At 45.3% G+C, this 19,272-nt stretch overlaps 1 protein-coding gene across 8 annotated transcripts in view; it reads right to left on the reverse strand.

The window, feature by feature from the left end:
* Positions 1-19,272, reverse strand: part of IL1RAP (interleukin 1 receptor accessory protein) — a 236,369-nt gene that overhangs the window by 128,900 nt on the left and 88,197 nt on the right. For 3 of the 8 annotated variants that reach the window (XM_033959009.1, XM_033959017.1, XM_033959018.1), the window contains exon 1: positions 5,211-5,309. The exons of 1 other annotated variant lie outside the window; for it this stretch is intronic. The gene's annotated coding sequence lies outside the window, so the exon portion shown is untranslated. Of the gene's footprint in view, positions 1-3,382; positions 3,489-3,565; positions 3,619-4,758; positions 5,041-5,210; positions 5,310-19,272 lie in introns of those variants that run through there. 4 more of the 8 variants (XM_033959010.1, XM_033959015.1, XM_033959012.1 and 1 more) reach the window with 4 other exon arrangements.

Here is a 19,272-nt window from a genome sequence, read left to right on the forward strand (position 1 = left end):
CCACCCGGTCTTTCGGCAAACACAGGATCTACAAGGTAAAGCAGTAATATTTCTAAATGAAAAGAGAATCTTTCATCAGTCAAGAAAAAACAACTGCCTGAAGAACGAACCAGTCTGTACTTGCCACAGAAATACCTTGCAGAACCTCTCCTGGCAAACATCACCAACATGTGTTGCCAGCAGAAGAAATCAAAGCCCTACAAATCTTATCCAAATTTCTGTGCAGGTTCGATCTAAGAAGATACAAAGCAGACTACTTCACAAAGGGCTGATCTGCTAGGTCTTTTCCCATAATCTAGTGTAGGTAAGAAAGAGATAATGGTTACTGCGGATGGACAGACTAGATGGGCCTTTTGGCCTTTCTCTACCATCATGTTTCTATGTTAGGTGAGGCCTAGTGATTAAAAAGCAGAGCGCTAAGAACCAAGGGCTGAACCGCAGCTCCCCTGCTTTGCCTACCAATGCTTCGTGTGACTTTGAACACTCTCCACTGCCTCAGACATAACCTGGATTACAAGCCCGCTTGGACACAGAAATAACTTGTGTCCATAAGAACATAAGAGGTGACTACTGGGTCAGATCACGTGTCCAACAGTGGCCAGTCCAGGTCATAAGCAGGTGGCAAAGTCTCAAAAAGTAGTAAGCAGGGGTTTCCCCCAGGTCTACCTTAATAATAGTTTATGGACTTTTCCTCCAGAAATTTGTCCAAACTTTTCTTTCCAAACCCAGCTACATTAACTGCTCTTACCATTAGTTCTAGCAGTGAGATCTAGAGCTTAACTATATGTTAACTGAGAAAATATTTTCTCCTGTTTGTTTTAACTTTGCTTTCTGAAAGACTATACAGTCGATTTGCATTCATCAGGTCCTCTCCATTCCCTGAATGTAACTTGGATTTGGAGAAGGAGCGTGCAATCTAATTCCAGCGAGAGCAAATGAAGATTACACTGGTTTATCTGTTTACAGAGGTAAGATTTGTCCACTTTGGGAATACATGCATAAAAATCCCCCTTCACCCAGTCTTTCACCTGACCTCTTGCATTTTATCTATCTCTGCTAAAAGCGTGGCCCAAAACTGTTAGAGCAATGCTCTGCACAGTGGCATAGTAAGAGGCGTGCCAAGGGAAGGTTTCCCTCTGCTACTCTCCTTGCCGCATGCATGCTCCTTAGCTTCTCTACTTCCCCAGCAGAAGGTTCTCTCTGACATCACTTCCGGGACCCACGCCTAGGAAGTGACATCAAAGGGCGAGCTGACCCCGACGTGGGCATGCCGCTCATGCCAGAGAAGTTAAAAAAGGCATGGGGAAAGGGAAGGGGGCACACGGGGGAGGGGCATCATTCACCCTGGCTACGCCACTGGCTCGGCACCTTTTCTACTGGCAGGTCATTAGCTCATCATTCTAAAGCCTTTTACACCTGGGGTCTGATAGCGCCACAAAAAAAATCAGCTCTGAAAAGATCGGCACCTAACGCGATTCTACAAGACGCGAATACTTTTTACAGAACCGTGCTAAGCGCTTCCATTTAGGACAGCTACAACCAGGCCTAAATCTGGCGTGCACGGATCCGGTGTCTTTAATAAAAATGCACATATAACTTTTATGAATGCCTATGATCCGCCCCCTTTTTTTCCAAATTCGTGCACTGCGACTGGCACATATGTTTTATAGAATCACGCTTTTCAAGGTGCGCGTGCGACTTTTAATTAGCACCAATTACGAGGCGTTACTTGTCAATTTTCAGCACCAATTGACCAATTAAGAAGTGCGTGCAAATGAGCTGTGCACACTGATTTGCACGCACAACTTGGGTTAGTGTGCAAATCTGTAACACACAAGTTATAGTATACATGTCACTTAATTGACAAATTGGCTACTAATTTGCAGCTTCGCCACCCATCTATTTATCCCAATTCTCTTGGCATTATTCACTCATCTTATTCCCTCTGTATCTCGACTGTTATGCTGTTAATAAATTAGTAAGTTTGATGTAAAGTGGAAGGGGAGAGACAATAGTCCGTGAGCAGCATCTTCCACCTCCCACTCGCGTCAGCCTCAGCTCCCTTCTGACATCACTTTCTAGTCACGGGACCAGGATTTGAAGTCAGAAGGGAGCCAAGGCCACCGCGAACAGGAGCTGGGAGATGCTGTTTGTGCCGGCAAACATTTCAAGAGGAATGCGGGGAAAGGGAACTCCAGCAGTGGGGAAAAGTAGGAGGCGCATGGTACAGCACCCCCTTTCTACGCCACTATATATAACTATATAACCCTGAAAGCGCCCCTTGACAAACTCCTCCCTTAGCTGTGGAAGTTCCGCCAACCACTCACACTAGCATTCCGTCAACGCAATACCACCACAATTTCCAATTCAGGATTTGCACTTAGCAAGTGGCATCCCAGTCTAACTTTCTGTAGAGAATGACCCCCTTAAGGACCGATCGTCAGCTGTGTCTCTTTCCAGACAAATACCTTTTTTTCACATCCTCATTAACCTCGATGTGGTTTGCTGCAAAACTTGGGAATCGGGCACAGAAGGGGGCCTGAGTGCTGAATGAACATCCAGTTCTCCTGTGCTCAGTGAAGTCCAGGGTTTTAGTCATGGTCTCCCCCGGGTGGTTTATCTAGGCTGCCATTAGGGTTTATAACCGCTGCTCTGTGTAGGCTCCCCAGTGTTTTTGTGGTGTGTTAATGGCACGGAAAGGGAAGAAGCCTTAATGAAACAGGGCCTGACTCTGTAAAGGCAGATGGGGCGGAAGACGATAAATGGTTTTAACATTCCTGCTTTAATAATATCTCATCTTCCATTTCTGCTTAACGGGCTTTTAACAATAGAATCCTGAACTGGGATCTGGGAAGGGGAAAAATGGGGAGTGTGGGAGCATTTTAATCTTTCTTGCAGCCTTCATGCCACACTGTGATATTGGTTCAAATATGTCAGACCCCCCCCCCAAAAAAAAAAAAAAATAGATATTTATCTCCTTTTCCTTACCCTGAGAGTTAAATCTCTGCTTTGCATCTCGCGTCCAGCGCACACTCATAGATCAGAGCACAAACTGAAAATATGCTATTAATTCACGATCGATTGGAGGAATGGAAGGAGCTCTGAACCGAAAGGCTGTGAGGAAGAAAGTCCAAAGGGATGCAAGCAGTGCTCGTAAAGACCAAATGCAAAAAAAAGAAGAAGCTTGCAAAATGCAAGCAGTGCACGAAAAGACCAAATGCAAAAAAAAAGAAGCTTGCAAGATGGATGGGGGAGGAATCTAAAGGAAGTATTACCCCCGTCCTCTCCAGTCAGTCTCTTATTACAGTCAGCAAATACATTATAAGTTCATCCTAAGCTCCTTCCATTCAGCAAAAAAAATTTACAGGCACTCGATATTTACAAGAAGCCAACAAACAAACCCCGAGGAGAATGTTTTTGCCTGGTTTCCTCCTTCAGCAGTATCTGGTAACCAGATCACCTCTTTCTCACAAATATAGCATGGCAAGTCAGCATTCCATTCCAGGTGACCCCCCCATCCGCTCCTCGGTACCAGCACCACCAGGCTTAGAGCTCGGCCACTCACCTGGTCCCTGTTGGTAGGGCACAATCACTTCCCTTCAGCTCCAAGTACCTCTCCTGCACAAGTTCCTCCTTAGACCCCGCCCCTTCTTCCTGCTCCGCCCACTGGGTCCAGTTCCTCTAACAGCAAAGAGGTAAGGGAATGAGGATGGGTGGAGCTTTCCTCCCCAACAGCTGGAACTGCAGGGAAGTGTCATGGGACATTTGGGGGCTTCTGGCTATAACCATGTAGCCTGAGCCAGCCACACCCTGTTCGATATGTATGTCAAACAATCTTCCTACAGTTCTGGAGAGATCCTGGGCTTTAGGACTACAATTATAATGACTCAAATCAAAGGTCTGTTATAATCAGATTTGGTTTTCATATCCTTTATCCCCCCCCTCCCTCCCCCCAAAGGTTTACAAGAGAATCTACATCTGGTCAGTGAGAGCTTCAGGATTACCACAGCGAACAGACATGTAACTCTCGCTCTCACGCGTATTCACTATGGTAATCCCAAAGACCTGACTGGCTAAAGTGCGCCTCCAGGAGATGGTCAAGAAGTCTGCTTTAGAATATACACCTCGCCCTTAGCACATCTCGGAGTTTTAAACGGGCTATCAATACGCAAGAGTGAGCTCCAAAAGCCCTACGTGCAACAGGGGACAAATATTACCCAACCCCCTTCCCAGTTAGACTACAGCAGTAGTCTCAAACTCGTAGCCCGGGGGGCCACATGCGGCCCGCCAGGTACTATTTTGAGGCCCTCGGTATGTGCAAGTAAAATAAAACCGTTTCTTGATCACATGTCTCTTTAGCTATAAATGACAATATTATTATTAAGACTTAGCCAAAAGGAAAGATTTTTTAAACTATAACCCCAAACTACACAGAATTGAACAACCCCCCCCTCCCCCCAGTAGAAACCAGCTCTGCAGATACACTGTGTACACAAAAACATTCCCAATAATGGATTCAGAGCACAATTACCACACAATAGACTCTGTAAAATAACCTTGGGAGAAAAAAAAAAACCACTCCACATATACAAAACAGGTTTGGGTTCTGAGTGTTAACGTTTGCTTTGATGCAATTCAAAACACTGCAACATGTCCAGGAATACCACTATACCTCCCACTGGAAGAAACAGATCCCAAACCAGGACAGGCGGACTCTTGAGATGTCCACATAGAAACTAGACACAGGCAGAGCCTCACCTGCAGAATAAGTGACCACAGACCAGACAGAGAGAAAGAGGCAGGCACAATTTGAACTGGAAACCCAGGAAGGCAGGAGAAAGAGTCCAATACAAAAACTAGCCGAGAAATCTCAGACAAGCAGGAAAAACTGTCTGATCCCGAGAGAAGCAGCAGCTCCAGGTGGCCCTGGGCCACCAAGGAAGTTTAGATAGGACTTTGGCAACATCTGTAATTGGCAGCTGGCCTTTGGCTCCCGGGGAGAAGAGCTGACCCTTTGGCTCCCTGCCTGCAAGAGCTTAAGGTTCAAGGCAGTGCGGATGTCGATCTGCTCAAAGCGCCTGCGAGGGAGGAGGAGGAGGAGGAACGATCGCAAAGTCACGTCCGCTCTAAGCTCTCCGGGGCAGGGTCTCGCTCAGCTCCCGTTTGCCAGCGCCAGCCCACAAGTCCCGTCCTCTCGCCCGGGCACTCACCTGGTCCGGGGGCAGCACACGACCGCTTCCTCCGGCTTCGGCTCCCTCGGAGCGCAAGTCACCCCCGCCCCCTCCGGCCCCGCCCAGCTCGCCGCACGATTGGCTCGCTCTTGCGACGTCACTCTGCAGCTCCCCGGGAGGAGAGAGGCGGGGGGAGGGAGAGTGGGCGGAGCTCCCTCCACAGCTGGAACCGCTGGGAAAGGTGAGGGGGAGAATTCGAATGCATGTGGGCCTTCCCAAATCTTGTTTACCATCTCATTCAAGAAATAGTCAGAAATAGAAATTTGGCTTTTCATCAGTTAAGAGGATTAAAAAATCTTTGACTTTTCTAGCTGCAAAAATGTGCAATGAGCTTCCTTTTCGGAAAATGTTAAAAACTTATCTGTTTCAAAAATCTCTGGTTGATCCTTCTGTTCCAAGATAATTTGGGAATAGAATCATCTCATTCTCGAGTCCGAATCGGTATATAAAACCAAGGATTGGATTGAATTGGATGCACCTAAACCAGGGGTCTTGGGCCGCAATTCAGTCGGGTTTTCAGGATTTCCCCAATGAATATGCAGGAGATCTATGTGCATGCACTGCTTTCAATGCATATTCATTGGGGAAATCCTGAAACCCCGACTGGATTGCGGCCCTCAAGGAGGGACTTTGAAATCCCTGACCTAAATCAAGCACCAGCCTTTCCAAAATGCTTCACTGCAACTTGGGCAGCGGCTTTCTTTTTGGGGTGAAATTTCATTCTCCCGGGTCGGGGTGATTTTCTGTCCCAGCTGGCGTCTGCCAGCAGTCGACAAGGCAGGAAGCAGGGAGGATGAGCTCTTTCTCTGGCTTCCCTCCCTGCAGGGCGACCCCAGCCCTTCTAAAATGATATCCAGCCCCAGCATTGCTCAATCCCGCTGCTGCCTGGAATACCCTAAAGCAGGGGTGTTAAAGTCCCTCCTCGAGGGCCGCAGTCCAGTCGGGTTTTCAGGATTTCCCCAATGAATATGCAGGAGATCTATTCGCATACAATGAAAGCAGTGCGTGCAAATAGATCTCATGCATATTCATTGGGGAAATCCTGAAAACCTGACTGGATTGCGGCCCTTTGACATCCCTGCCCTAAAGGGTAGTTCTGTAACTGGGAACCTAATGTTCGACACCAAGTACACATATATGATACAGAATACTTGTAAAAGCATTCACGAGGGTCAGAGGTACAATTCCCTGATATACTCACCAAAATCACTTAGGGCCTAATTATAGAGTCGAAAAATCGGTGATGACTACACCGGAGCTTTACGTGATTCTATAAGATGTGTGTACCTTATATACAATCATGCTAAGCACCTGTGCGTAACAAAACGTTTAGGCGCACCCTTTTAGGACAGCTAAAACCAGGCCTAAATGCCTCTGCCTAACTTCTGTGTGGATCAGGTGTATTCTATAATAATGCACAGGATTTTTAGGAATGTCCATATTCTGCCCACACTCCTTTTCAAATTAACATACTAGAGCTTGTGTATACTTTTTATACCATGTTTCCCAAAAATAAAACACTGTTTTATTTTAATTTGGGTCCAAAAAATGTACTAGATCTTATTTTCAGGTAGGGCTTATTTTTTTCATGTACATGATCATCTCTTCCTTCTTCTCCTTCACCCCAATTCTTCCTCTTTCCTTCCTTTCCCCCACATGTGCAACATCTTTCCTCCCCTCTCACCCATCCCCTTGTGCTTTCCCTCTGCAGCATCTTACTATCCCTCCATTCCTCCCATCCCCCTGTGCAGCAGAACCCTTGCCCAGCTTCCATCCTTCCCTTCCTCCCATCCCTCTTCCAGCATAACCCTTGAGCACCCGCCACCGCGCAGCCAAACCCCCGCTGACCCTCCATCCTTCCCTCCCAACCAAACCCTGCCAACCACAACCATAAATATCTTCCGGCAGAGCAGTGTCGGGCCAGCAGCACTCTAAACAGACTGCTTCGAGGTCTTCTCGCCGGGGCCTTCTATATGCCGAGTTACTGATGACATCATCAGTGACATGGCAGAAGGAATTCCCCAGCCTGTTTAGAATGCTGCTGGCCCGGCGCTGCTCTGCCGGAAGGTATTTATGGTCACAGTCGGCGGGATTCGGTTGGAAGGGAAGGATGGAGGGTCAGCAGGGCTTCGGTATTTCAGCTGCGTGGCAGGGAGTGGGGCGGAGAAAGCGCGGCTGCCGACAACTAGGGCTTATTTTTGGGGTAGGTCTTATATTCGGGGAAACATGGTTGAATTGCGCTTTCCAAGCTGTGCACATAACTTTTAATTGGTGCCAATTAGCAATTATTGCATTGTGTTAATTGCAAATTACCGGTGCCAATTAGGCCAATTGATGAATGAAGTTGTGCACGCAAATGCCATACACAGAATTGGGGGGAGGGGACATAGACATAGAAAAGCCTGAAACACCCACTATTACTTATAGAAACATGACAGCAGATAAAGGCCGAATGGCCCATCCAGTCTGCTCCTCCACTTTCTCCTCCTCTCCCTGAGAGATCCCACATGCCTGTCCCACGCTTTCTTGAATTCAGATACAGGCTTCGTATCCACCACCTTCAGTGGGAGACTATTCCACGCATCTATCACTCTTTCTGTATAGAAGTATTTTCTTCCATTGCTCCTGAGTAGAGAAGGACATGGGGATAAATTTTTCCCCGTCCCCGTGGGAACTCATTTTCCCGTCCCGTTCCCGTGAGTTCTTTTCCTGTCCCTGTCCCACTCCTGCAAGCTCCGTCCTCATCTGCACAAGCCTCAAACACTTGAAAATCATAAGTGTTCCAGGCTTGTGCAGTTAAGGCAGAGCTTACAGGATTGGGACGGAGACAAAAATCATGGGAACAGGGAAATTGAGTTCCTGCGGGGACGGGAAAAAATTTGGGCCCCTGTCATTCTCTACTCCTGAGCCTGTCACCTCTTAACTTCATCCTGTACCCTCTCCTTCCGGCGTGTTCCTTCATTTCACCTCATACACATTAATGTCATGGAGATATTTAAATGTCTCTATCGTATCCCCTCTCTCCCGCCTGTCCTCCAGTGTATACCTATGTATTAAGGTCTCTAAGTCTCTCCCCATATGATTCATGATAAAGACCACTAATCAATTTTGTAACAGCCCTCTGGACCAACCCCATCCTATTTATATGTTTTTGCAGGTGGGGTCTCCATAATTGCACAGGTCATGCATTTGAGCTGCAAAAATCTGAGAGAACGGTACAGTTTAGGGGGTGAAGAACTTATGAGCACAACAGAAGAGCAGGACTTGGGTGTGATTGTATGTGATGATCTTAAGGTGGCCAAACAGGTTGAAAAGGTGACGGCGAAAGCTAGAAGGAAGAGGTAAGGCCAGTAGGAAAAAGGAGGTATTGATGCCCTTGTATAAGACTTTGGTGAGACAATGTATACAATTCTGGAGTCTGCATCTTCAAAAAGATATAAAAAAGATGGAGTCGGTCTAGAGCAGGGGTGTCCAACCTGCGGCCCCGTGAAGTATTTTGTGTGGCCCCGGTCGAGGGTGATGCAGTGTTTTCCTCTGCTGCCCCCGGGTGTTTAAAGTCTTGCCAACTCCCTCCTGTGTCTTGCTGCAGCGTTTGCACGTTTGTGCGGCCCCAGAAACATTTTTTTCAGTCAATGCGGCCAAGTAAAGCCAAAAGGTTGGACACCCCTGGTCTAGAAGAAGGCTACTAAAATGGTCAGTGGTCTTCATTATAAGGCATATGGGGAGAGACATGTATACTTTGGAGGAAAGGCGGGAGAGGGGAGATATGATAGAGACGTTTAAATACCTACATAAAGTAAATGCGCATGAGTTGAGTCTCTTTCACTTGAAAGGAAGCTCTGGAATGAGAGGGCATAGGATGAAGATAAGAGGTGATAGGCTCCGGAGTAATCTAAGGAAATACTTTTTTACAGAAAGGGTGGTAGATGCGTGGAACAGTCTCCCAGAAGAGGTGGTGGAGACCGAGACTGTGTCTGATTTCAAGAAAGCCTGGGATATGCATGTGGGATCTCTCGGAGAGAGGAAGAGATAATGGTTACTGCGGATGGGCAGACTGGATGGGCCATTTGGCCTTTATCTGTCATCATGATTCTATGCTCTATATCTCTTGGGTTTTTTATTAATGCTGAGCCCCTTCCTGGCCTCCACCTTTCACAGTTTTATAGGACTTAATATCACTGCGTTAAAATTCTTGCCACGTTTAAATCTGGCAAAGAGAGATGATAGCTGTGTGTGTGGGGGGAAGTGTTACAAAACGGCCTGAAATCATGTCAGTTAGGTTTCCTTTTAAAGCGAAAGAGAAAATAAAATGAAATTCAATTATTGTAGTGTTTTAGCGAACCACGAACCAGGAAGAAAAGAAAACTTGCCCATTTTCACCAAGGAGAGGAATCTGAGTAATGAACTTCTGTCGAGCTAGTATGAATCATTACAAAATAGTTTACCAGCATATAATGTAATCACACGAAAGCCTGTCTATTTGGTTGCAGTGCCTCAGAAGCCATAATCCAGCTCTCCTGTCATCTGCTTAATGCACCTTAATCTCTTAGTACATAATTTTCCGGAATTTGTATTTTGATGACTCCGTGCGTCACACTCCAAAAGCCAGATTTGTGATGTGATTTCATGAGATTTAATGCGTGAAATTGTTTCTGCAGGGGGTCCACTCTTCCCATCCTACCGATTAAACACAAAATATGGTTAAAATGTATGTCTTACAAAACACAAGATGCCACTTTTCTATGTGGCTCTTGTGGCCCGCAAGGCACATGTACGTGCATAAGACACGCTTGTGGAACAGGGTTCGGTTAACATTATAGTTTCAAGTTTTATTAAAATTTTGATGCATCGCAATATCATTAATTCAAAGCGATTTACACCAGTGTCTCAAACTGTTTGTAGCTCTGGCACACTAAGGTCTCCTTTTACTAAGGTGCGCTAGCGTTTTTAGCGCACGCGGCAGATTTGCGCACGCTAACCCCGCGCTACGCGGCTAGAACTAGCGTGTAGCGCGCAGCATTGTAGCGTGCGCTATTCCGCGCGTTAAACCCCTAACACAGATTAGTAAAAGCAGCCCTAAATGGAGCAAATGTTTTTTCATGGCACATTATAACTGAGGTTATAAAATTGACAAACCAACAAAAAATTAAATTTGAGAGTTATTTATGTGAAGCTCTTTAAGCTACGTGTGGGTAATTGTAACAACGGTGAAACTAAAGTAGATAGAAATGAATTACTAATCGATGTGATGGATGTGCTTGTTGTTGAGTGCAAATTAACTGAAAACGCGGCTCAATAGTCGACAAGCAAACACGCATTTCATCATAGAGAGTTGCACGGGGACAGAAATCCCACCCATCCCCACCTGTCCCCGCCAGGATCCTCTCCGTCCCCACCCGTCCCCATTAGGATCCTCTCCGTCCCCACCCATCCCCGTCAGGATCCTCTCTGTCCCCACCAGGATCCTCTCCATCCCCACCCGTCCCCGTCAGGATCCTCTCCATCCCCACCCGTCCCCGCCAGGATCCTCTCCGTCCCCACCCGTCCCCGCAAGGAATTACCTCCATCCCCGCTCGTCCCCATAAAAAGCAGCAATTACTTCTGACAGGATCATCAATTCCACAGTTTCTTTTGATGTTTTCCTTGTGGAATCTCTTTGGTGGAACCCTTTTTTTCTTTTCTGTTCAGGTAATTAACTTATAAACCCCCTCTTTTACTAAGGCTGACGTGTCCTTTATATTATATGGACGAACCCTGCTTCCAAAGCCTTCCATCCCCGTGGGAGTCCCGTGGGCCAGAGGGGGGTCCCCAAGGGAGTCCCGTGGGTTATGGGGGATTCCCGTGGGACCCCCGCGGTACCCGCGGGATTCCCGCGATCCACGTTCCCGTGCAGGCCTCTATTTCATCAGCCACCCTCTGCAGTCGTTCTCTTTTTTTTTTTTTAATTAATTTCTATCAGAGCTGACTATCCAAGTTCACAAAGATAAGAAGATCCAAACGGTAGCAAAGCCTTGATTGCTTTGCTGCTCGTTAGGATAACTACTACATAGAAAATAAAAATAAAATTACTTGCTCTCAGTTTTCAAGGACTGCTACTACTATTATTTATCATTTCTATAACGCTGAAAGTCATAGCAAGCGCTGTACATTTAACATACAATAGACGGTTCCTGCTCTGAAGAGCTTGCAACCTAATGATGCTTGTCTGGGCGGTTGTATCCTTTCGCACATAGACACTCATAACGTTGACAGACTCTTGCCTACGTGAAGTACATGTCCGCTATTCTACTTATGAAGGGAATTTCTAAAGTCAAATTCTGGAATCTTTCGTGGCACACCACTGTGCCGTGGCACACAGTTTGAGAGACACTGCCCTACACAAACAGAAATGGGAGTGCATTATAATGAGACCCACAAATGCATTCAGGCCCAAAAACATTGTCACTGACTAGAACAACACTTATGGCCTCTTTTACAAAGCCGTGCTAGCGGTTTCCGCACGGCAACAGCCCTGAAGCCCTTTAAATCTTTATGGACTTCGGGGCCGTTAGCCAGGGCGGGATTAATTCGTCGAGGGCCCCTAGGCACACAAGTACACTGGGCCCCTGCCCCGCCCCACCCCACCATGCGCCCAGGCAGAAACAGGAAGCTGCGTCAGAGGGACGCTTTGGGCAAGCAGCACCGCTTGCACAATTACAGTTCCCGTTGCCTTTCTTACCCGCGTTGCTTGCTTGTCTTACTTTCCGTTGCTGATCGGGGGGGCCCACATTGCCTATCAAGGGGGGGGGGCTCGTGTTTCCGATCGATGCTGGAGGGGCCTATCGCCATTTGGAAAAAAAACAATGTTGATGCTCTCCTTCATTGGGCCCCCCTGACCATTTCGGGCCCTAGGCACGTGCCTACTGGGCCTATTGGTTAATCCTGCCCTGCCGCTAGCGTGGCTTTGTAAAAGAGGCCGTTAGTGTGATTCTATAAAAGGTATGTGTACCAGTCCAGGTCTGCCTGGGTTCCATCTGGTGCCCAGATCGGTTCTCATTAGGACCAGCCCACAAGTCCCGTCCTTTCCCCAGAACCGGCACCACCGGGCACTCACCTGGTCCAGGGCAGCACACGATCACTTCCTCCTGCTTCGGCTCCCTCGGAGCACAGATCTCCCCCTGACCTCCCGCCTCATCCCGTCCCTCTCCTCCTGGCCCCGCCCAGCTCACCGCATGATTGGCTCACTCCTGTGATGTCACTCTGCAGCTCCCCGGGAGGAAAGAGGCGGCGGAGGGAGCGTGGGCGGAGCTCCCTCCACAGCTAGAAGCCTCGGGCCCGTAGCTATTGTTTGTTGTTTCATCTGGGAAAGATGAGGTCGTCTTGGTGGGATGAGGGATGCACCAGCAGGCCATGCACTCCCCTAGGCAAAGGACTAAGAAAGCTTTTCAATGCTTCACTGCAAGTTGTAGAGTCGCATTTAATGCCAGTGTGTGTCATAACTTTTAGGTCCACCCATTTAGGCCAATGAAAACAAGGCCTAAATACACGAATCAGGCGTATTCTGCAAGGTGCATAAATTTTAGGAATACCTGCAATCTGCTAATGCTCCTCCCCTTTTCAGATTTGCACTGGGAATAGCACACACTGGAAATGAAACGCACCACTTTAAAACAGTATAATGTGCCTACCAAGCTGGGCTCGTAACTTCTAATTAATGCTAATTAGCATAAATTAATGTGTTAATTGGCAATTATTGGTTCCAATTAGGCTTGTTAAACAATTAAGATGTATGCGGAAATCAGCTATGTGCACTTATTTGTGAGCACAACTTAAAGTGTCGTAAACAGAATTTGGGGGTAATTGCCTCATCCCCCCAGAATCATATTCACCTTCCCTGCCCTTCCTCCCTCCATTCATTGCCTCCCTTCCCCCCTGCATTTCATTTCTCCAGAATTAACAGGGAAAATTGCATTGCCTTGCTGGGCATGGTAGCTGTATTATTTTGTGAGTACACCTGAGTACTAGACGAGAAAGGGTAAAACGCGGATCTCACGGGCCCGACGGACCTCGCGGATCTAAAACGGCACGTCCTTAAAAATCTGAGGTCCGTGCCACTTGTAGTTTCTGACTCTTGCAGACCTCGATGACAATTTAGCTCTGACGGATACGTCTCAGTATAAGGAGGGAAAAGTATTAGGATCCGTCAGCGCTAAAATGTTATCGAGGCCTGTCAGAGCCAGAGACTAGTGCTGGAGTGGCTCTAAAATGAATCCTTTAAACCGGTTTCCTGGTACAAGAAAGTGAGAGGTGGTTGTGCTTGCTATATCCCTATCCCACCCTGCCTAGGGGGGTCTGCTTAAACCTGACTTTCTTTCTGGGTGCTGTCCATTCTCATTCGTGTTTGTTTTCAGTAAATTTAGTCTCTGGCTCTGACAGACCTCGATGACATTTTAGCACTGATGGATCCTAATACTTTTCCCTCCCTATGCAGACACGGATCCGTCAGAGCTAAATTGTCATCGAGGTCTGTCAGAGCCAGAAACTACAAGTGGCACGGACCTCAGATTTTTAAGGACGTGCAGTTTTAGATCCGCGAGGTCCGTCAGGTCCCTGAGGTCCGCGTTTTACCCCCTTCCCGTACTAGACAAGCAGAAGCTTTGAATGGAGAGACTTTAATGGTTAGAGCTGGAGAGTTGCCAAATTATGCAGTTCCAGGAGGGAGATTTTAGGCCATTCCTGGATTTACAACACCTTACAAGACAATATTTGTATTCCACTGCAAACCGTAAGGCTCCGCTTGGAAAACAATAAGATTAAATGCTAGCCAGTTCCAGTGAGTTAAAATAAAAATGTTTCCATTAACATTTAGGGCTCCTTTTGCGAAGGTGCGCTAGTGGTTTTAGCGCACGCTAACACCTCCATAGAGCTGGCGTTAGTATTTTCTCTGTAGCGCGCACTAAAAACGCTAGCGCACCGTGATAAAAGCTGTCCTTAGTTTTTAAAAAATCTACAAAATTAAAAAAAAAAGTTTTCAGGAATTTTCAAAACTTTAATAGCTAGTCTTTCATCTAATAAAAAAGGGAGGGATATTCTAACACTTCACTGCTTGAAATGTGAATGTAGCATTGTGAATTTTTAAAAAAAAATTTTAAGAGCCTACCAGGACAGACAGGAAAAAATGCTTGTGTACCTGAATAAACTCATGTAAACCGTTTTGAGCTCTCCTGGGAGAACAGTATAGAAAAATGAATAAATAAATACAAATTAAAGTGTCCTTAGAACGCAAGGAGTCAGTGTAATCTTGTCAGCCACGGGGTAACATTATCAAATTTATGAGTTTCAAATATTATTCTTGCTACCACATTCTGGGCCAATTGTAATCGTTCCATTGAGGTACTTTTGCGGCCTAAATTGAATAAAATGCAGTAATTGATTACGGTTTAATAATGTCTGTATTGAAACCATCCCACGAAACACCAACTCTGTATTGTAACACCTTTACACAAGCTCATTCCAAAGCTCATATAAACCACTCTGAATTGACTCCCTCAGTCATTAGCAGTGATATAGAAGCTTTCAATAAATAATCATTGAGCCCAGTGCTCCATTTTCAAAAGATAGGACTGAATGTAGAAAAGACTGAGGTCATGTTTGAGGGGAAATCTGACCAGGTACATTGGCCAAAAACGTTGAAAGTGATGGATGAGGTATTATCGGTGAGGGAGTCTATGACAGTCTGGATCCAGGACTTACAATGGGTTGTCAGGTGGTAAAGACAGATACATTTATTGTATCGTTTGAAACCAATGTTGTAACCATTTGACTTTCATGCTATTGTACAAGCAATGATCTTGTCGCATCTAGACTACTGCGATGTCCTGTACCTGGGAATAACTAAGACCAGGTGCAGGGCTTTGCAGGTGGTAAAGAATGCTGCAGCTAGATTGATAACTGGAACCTCAAGATACGAGCATATTACTCCATATCTCCGACAATCCCTGAATTTTTTTAAGGGTCTGATGTCTGAGTATCAACCATTAAGATCATTGCACTCTGAAAGTTCAGCATTGCTGAAAACAAAGGCTAACCCTAAATATGTGGAAACGGATGCCATGACTTTTACATGTGCAGGGGTTAAGTTGTGGAATAGCCTGGTTGGTCAAATCTGAAAATGTAGAGATAAGAGCTCATTTAGGAAAATGCTGAAAACACAACTTGTCAAGGAAAAAACGAGAGGAAATGCAATTCTGGACTTAATTCTAAATGGACTATGAGGACCGACGCAAAGTGCAGAAGTAGAAGGGACGCTGGGAAGCAGTGATCACAATATGATCTGCTTCAGCCTGGACACAGGGGCAAAACATCAATCCAGAAAAGGAAGATCTTGCTTGACAAACTTGCTGCACTTCTTCGAGGGAGTAAACAGGCAGATAGATAAGGGTGACCCGGTTGACATTGTATATCTGGATATTCAGAAGGCGTTTGACAAGGTTCCGCATGAATGACTACTTCAAAAACTTGTGAACCACTGAATCAAGGGTGAAATACTCACGTGGATTAAAAACTGGCTGGCGGATAGGAAACAGAGAGTGGGGGTAAATGGAAAAGCATCACGAGTGGAGTGCCGCAGGGTTCGGTGCTTGGACCCGTGCTCGTCAACATATTTATAAATGACCTGGAAATTGGTGATTAAATTTGCAGTGAGGTGATTAAATTTGCAGACGATACAAAGTTATTCAGAGTAGTGAAGACGCAGGAGGATTGCGAAGACCTGCAACGTGACATAAACATGCTCAAGAAATGGGCCGCGACATGGCAAATGAGGTTTAACGTGGATAAGTGTAAGGTGATGTATGTCGGTAACAAAAATCTTATACACGAATACAGGATGTCCGGTGCACTACTTGGAGAGACCCCCCAGGAAAGAGACTTGAGAGTTCTGGTCCACAAGTCAATGAAGCCGTCCGCGCAATGCATGGCAGCGGCAAAAAGGGCGAACAGAATGCTTGGAATGATTAAGAAGGGGATCACGAACAGATTGGAGAAGGTTATCATGCCGCTTTACCAGGCTATGGTACGCCCTCACCTGGAATACTGTGTCCAGCACTGGTCGCCGTACATGAAGGACAGAGTACTACTCAAAAGGGTCCAGAGAAGAGCGACTAAAATGGTTAAGGGGCTGGAGGAGTTGCCATACAGTGAGAGATTAGAGAAACTGGGCCTCGTCTCCGTTGAAAAGAGGAGACTGAGAGGGGACATGATCGAAACATTCAAGATAATGAAGGGAATAGACAGTAGATAAAGACAGGTTGTTCACCCTCTCCAAGGTAGGGAGAACGAGAGGACACTCTCTAAAGTTGAAAGGGGATAGATTCCGTACAAACGTAAGGAAGTTCTTTTTCACCCCTAGAGAGTGGTAGAAAACTGGAACGCTCTTCCAGAGGCTTTTATAGGGGAAAACACCCTCCAGGGATTCAAGACAAAGTTAGGCAAGTTCCTGCTGAACCAGAACGTACACAGGTAAGGATAGACTCAAATAGGGCACTGGTCTTTCACCAGAGGGCCACCGCGTGAGCGGACTGCTGGGCACGACGGACCACTGGTCTGACCCAGGAGCGACAATTCTTATGTTCTTTTGTTAGATGCATTTCTTTGAGAAATTGATTTTATGTAAGGATTGAATCTGTTTGTTTTGTTCTTATCTTGTTCTAAATTGTATAAGATTTTATGTATGTAACTATTTGTAAACCGTTTTGGAATAAAACGGTTTAGAAATTTTAAAAAATAAATAAATTGTTGGTATGATAGCAAGCAGTAAAGAAGAAAAGTGAACGAGAAGCGTTATGTTATCAGCAGACGTGTGTAGAAAAATTCCAGTAGAATCAAGGTAGACCAAAATACATTAAAGTGGGGAGCCCTGAGACACACCATAACCAGCCTGCCAAGACTTTGAGGTTTCAGTAACCACCCTTACTTCAAATGAGCTAAATCTCAAAAAGCCAGTGTCTCACTTTCCTTATTAGCCAGCAGTGAGTCCAACAAATACCTCCTAAAACCAAACTGAGAGCTCCTTTCACCAAGCCGCGGTAAAGGTTCCTACTGCGGGCCGACGCTTACAGGATTTCTATGAGCGTCAGAGCATTTCCCTCACCCCTACCGCAACTTTGCAAAAGGCCGCGAGAGTCTCCATCAATACCTTGTGCATCTCCTATTGTGGAATAAGTTTTCAAGTTTCAAGTTTTATTTTAGTTTGATGAATCACTTATTTAGTTTTACTAAGCGAGATACAACTTTATTTAAAAAATTTTTTAAAAAGCATATATTTAAACATATCGTTTAAAATTTAAAATAATGGGTTAGACCGACAGACTTACAGACTAATCAATACACAAGGTAAAGAGGGACAGAACTACGATTCAATATTTTAAAGTACAGAAGAAAACCATAAAAGGAGAGAACATTAGGGAGGGAAAAATCGAAACCTGAAAGAAACTCATGTAAAATTTGAACGTAATTTAAAGATTAAAAGCATCTTTAAAAAGGAAACTCTTTAAGTTACTTTTAAAACGACTCAGATCATTTTCCTCTCTCACATGCTGAGGTAAAGTGTTCCAAAGTTGTGGAGCCATCACTGAAAACATATGTTGTTGAGTTCCAATAATTTTCAGGGAGGGGACTACCAAGAGCTTTTGATTAGTGGACAGGAGAGAACGCGACATACTATACGGGATAAGTAAATTATTAATAAACTGAAGTTCATTGGTGGAAAGGGTTTTAAATCCTAGGAGTAAATGGTTAAAATGATAGAAAAGAGAGAATGGTTAATAATCTCAATGGAGAAGGGTACATTGGATTGCATCTATGCTGGGACTGCTTCTTTTTAACATACTAGCTGATGCCCCGGCGTTGCACGGGTATTTAATTATAGCAATAACACTGTAAATGGATTCAAATAAAGATACTTTATAGTGGTGAATGAAAATATTTTTTTACAGCTTTATAAAAAGTACAATAATCAAATTATAATGTGAAATATTTGACAAAATGAATACAATACAACTAACACAAAACTTGATTATAAACAACATTTTTAGTTTCACCTCCAGGAGCAAGAACATATACATTCTTGGGTGAACCCACCCTTCCCACATGTGCAGGTGGGCCGCGAGACCCCCAGAACATATCACCCCAGGTAGTGAGGAATCTGCATACCAAGTTTCGTTCAAATCGGTCAAGCCGTTTTTGAATTACTGTGAGAATGGCAGCTTTTTACATTTTTTCCATTGACATGAATGGGTGAAATCAGATTTTCTGTTTGTAGCTCCGCCCACGTGTGCAGGTGGGCTGCGAGACCCCCAGAACATATCATCCCAGGTAGTGAGGGATCAGCATACCAAGTTTCGTTCAAATTGGTCAAGCCGTTTTTGCGTGATCGCGGCACATACACACACACAGACACACATACATACACACATACATACCTCCGATTTTATATATATAGATGTATTACTGTTTTTGCATTTAGTGCTTATACGAGGGGGTGTTGAAAAGTTCAAAGCCTAACCAACCAACTTCCTAAATTATGAGCCACAGGAGCTGAAAAGAGTGCTATCTTATTTTATTAAGGGCCAATTTGTAGAAACAAAATTCTATGTTTTGACATTGTTTCAGACCATGTCGTTCCCTTCTTGGTTGGGCTGAGAACTTTACAGCACCCCATCGTATTAAATCATTGGATGACATCATAAAGGAATTTAGACTAGGTGATCACTTGCTTGGTGACAGCCTCCATTTACCGAATAAGGAGGGTGTTATAGTGGGGAGCTCTGACCAGTGTCGGTGTCTGAATTCAAGAGGGCACATGGGATCTCTCAGAGAGAGAAAGAGATAATGGTTGCTGTGGATGGGCCGTTTGGCCTTTGTCTGCCATCATGTTTCTATGTTTCTATGTTTCTATAAAGGGTACTCAAAATTAGGTACCCCAAACTGTGAGCTAAGACAGTTCTCTGTAATTTCATCGGGGCACCCATTATAGACCAGAGCGTCAGTTGGCATATGGGTA

This window comes from Geotrypetes seraphini, chromosome 9 (assembly GCF_902459505.1).
Source record: "Geotrypetes seraphini chromosome 9, aGeoSer1.1, whole genome shotgun sequence".
NCBI classification, from domain to species: Eukaryota; Metazoa; Chordata; class Amphibia; order Gymnophiona; family Dermophiidae; genus Geotrypetes; species Geotrypetes seraphini.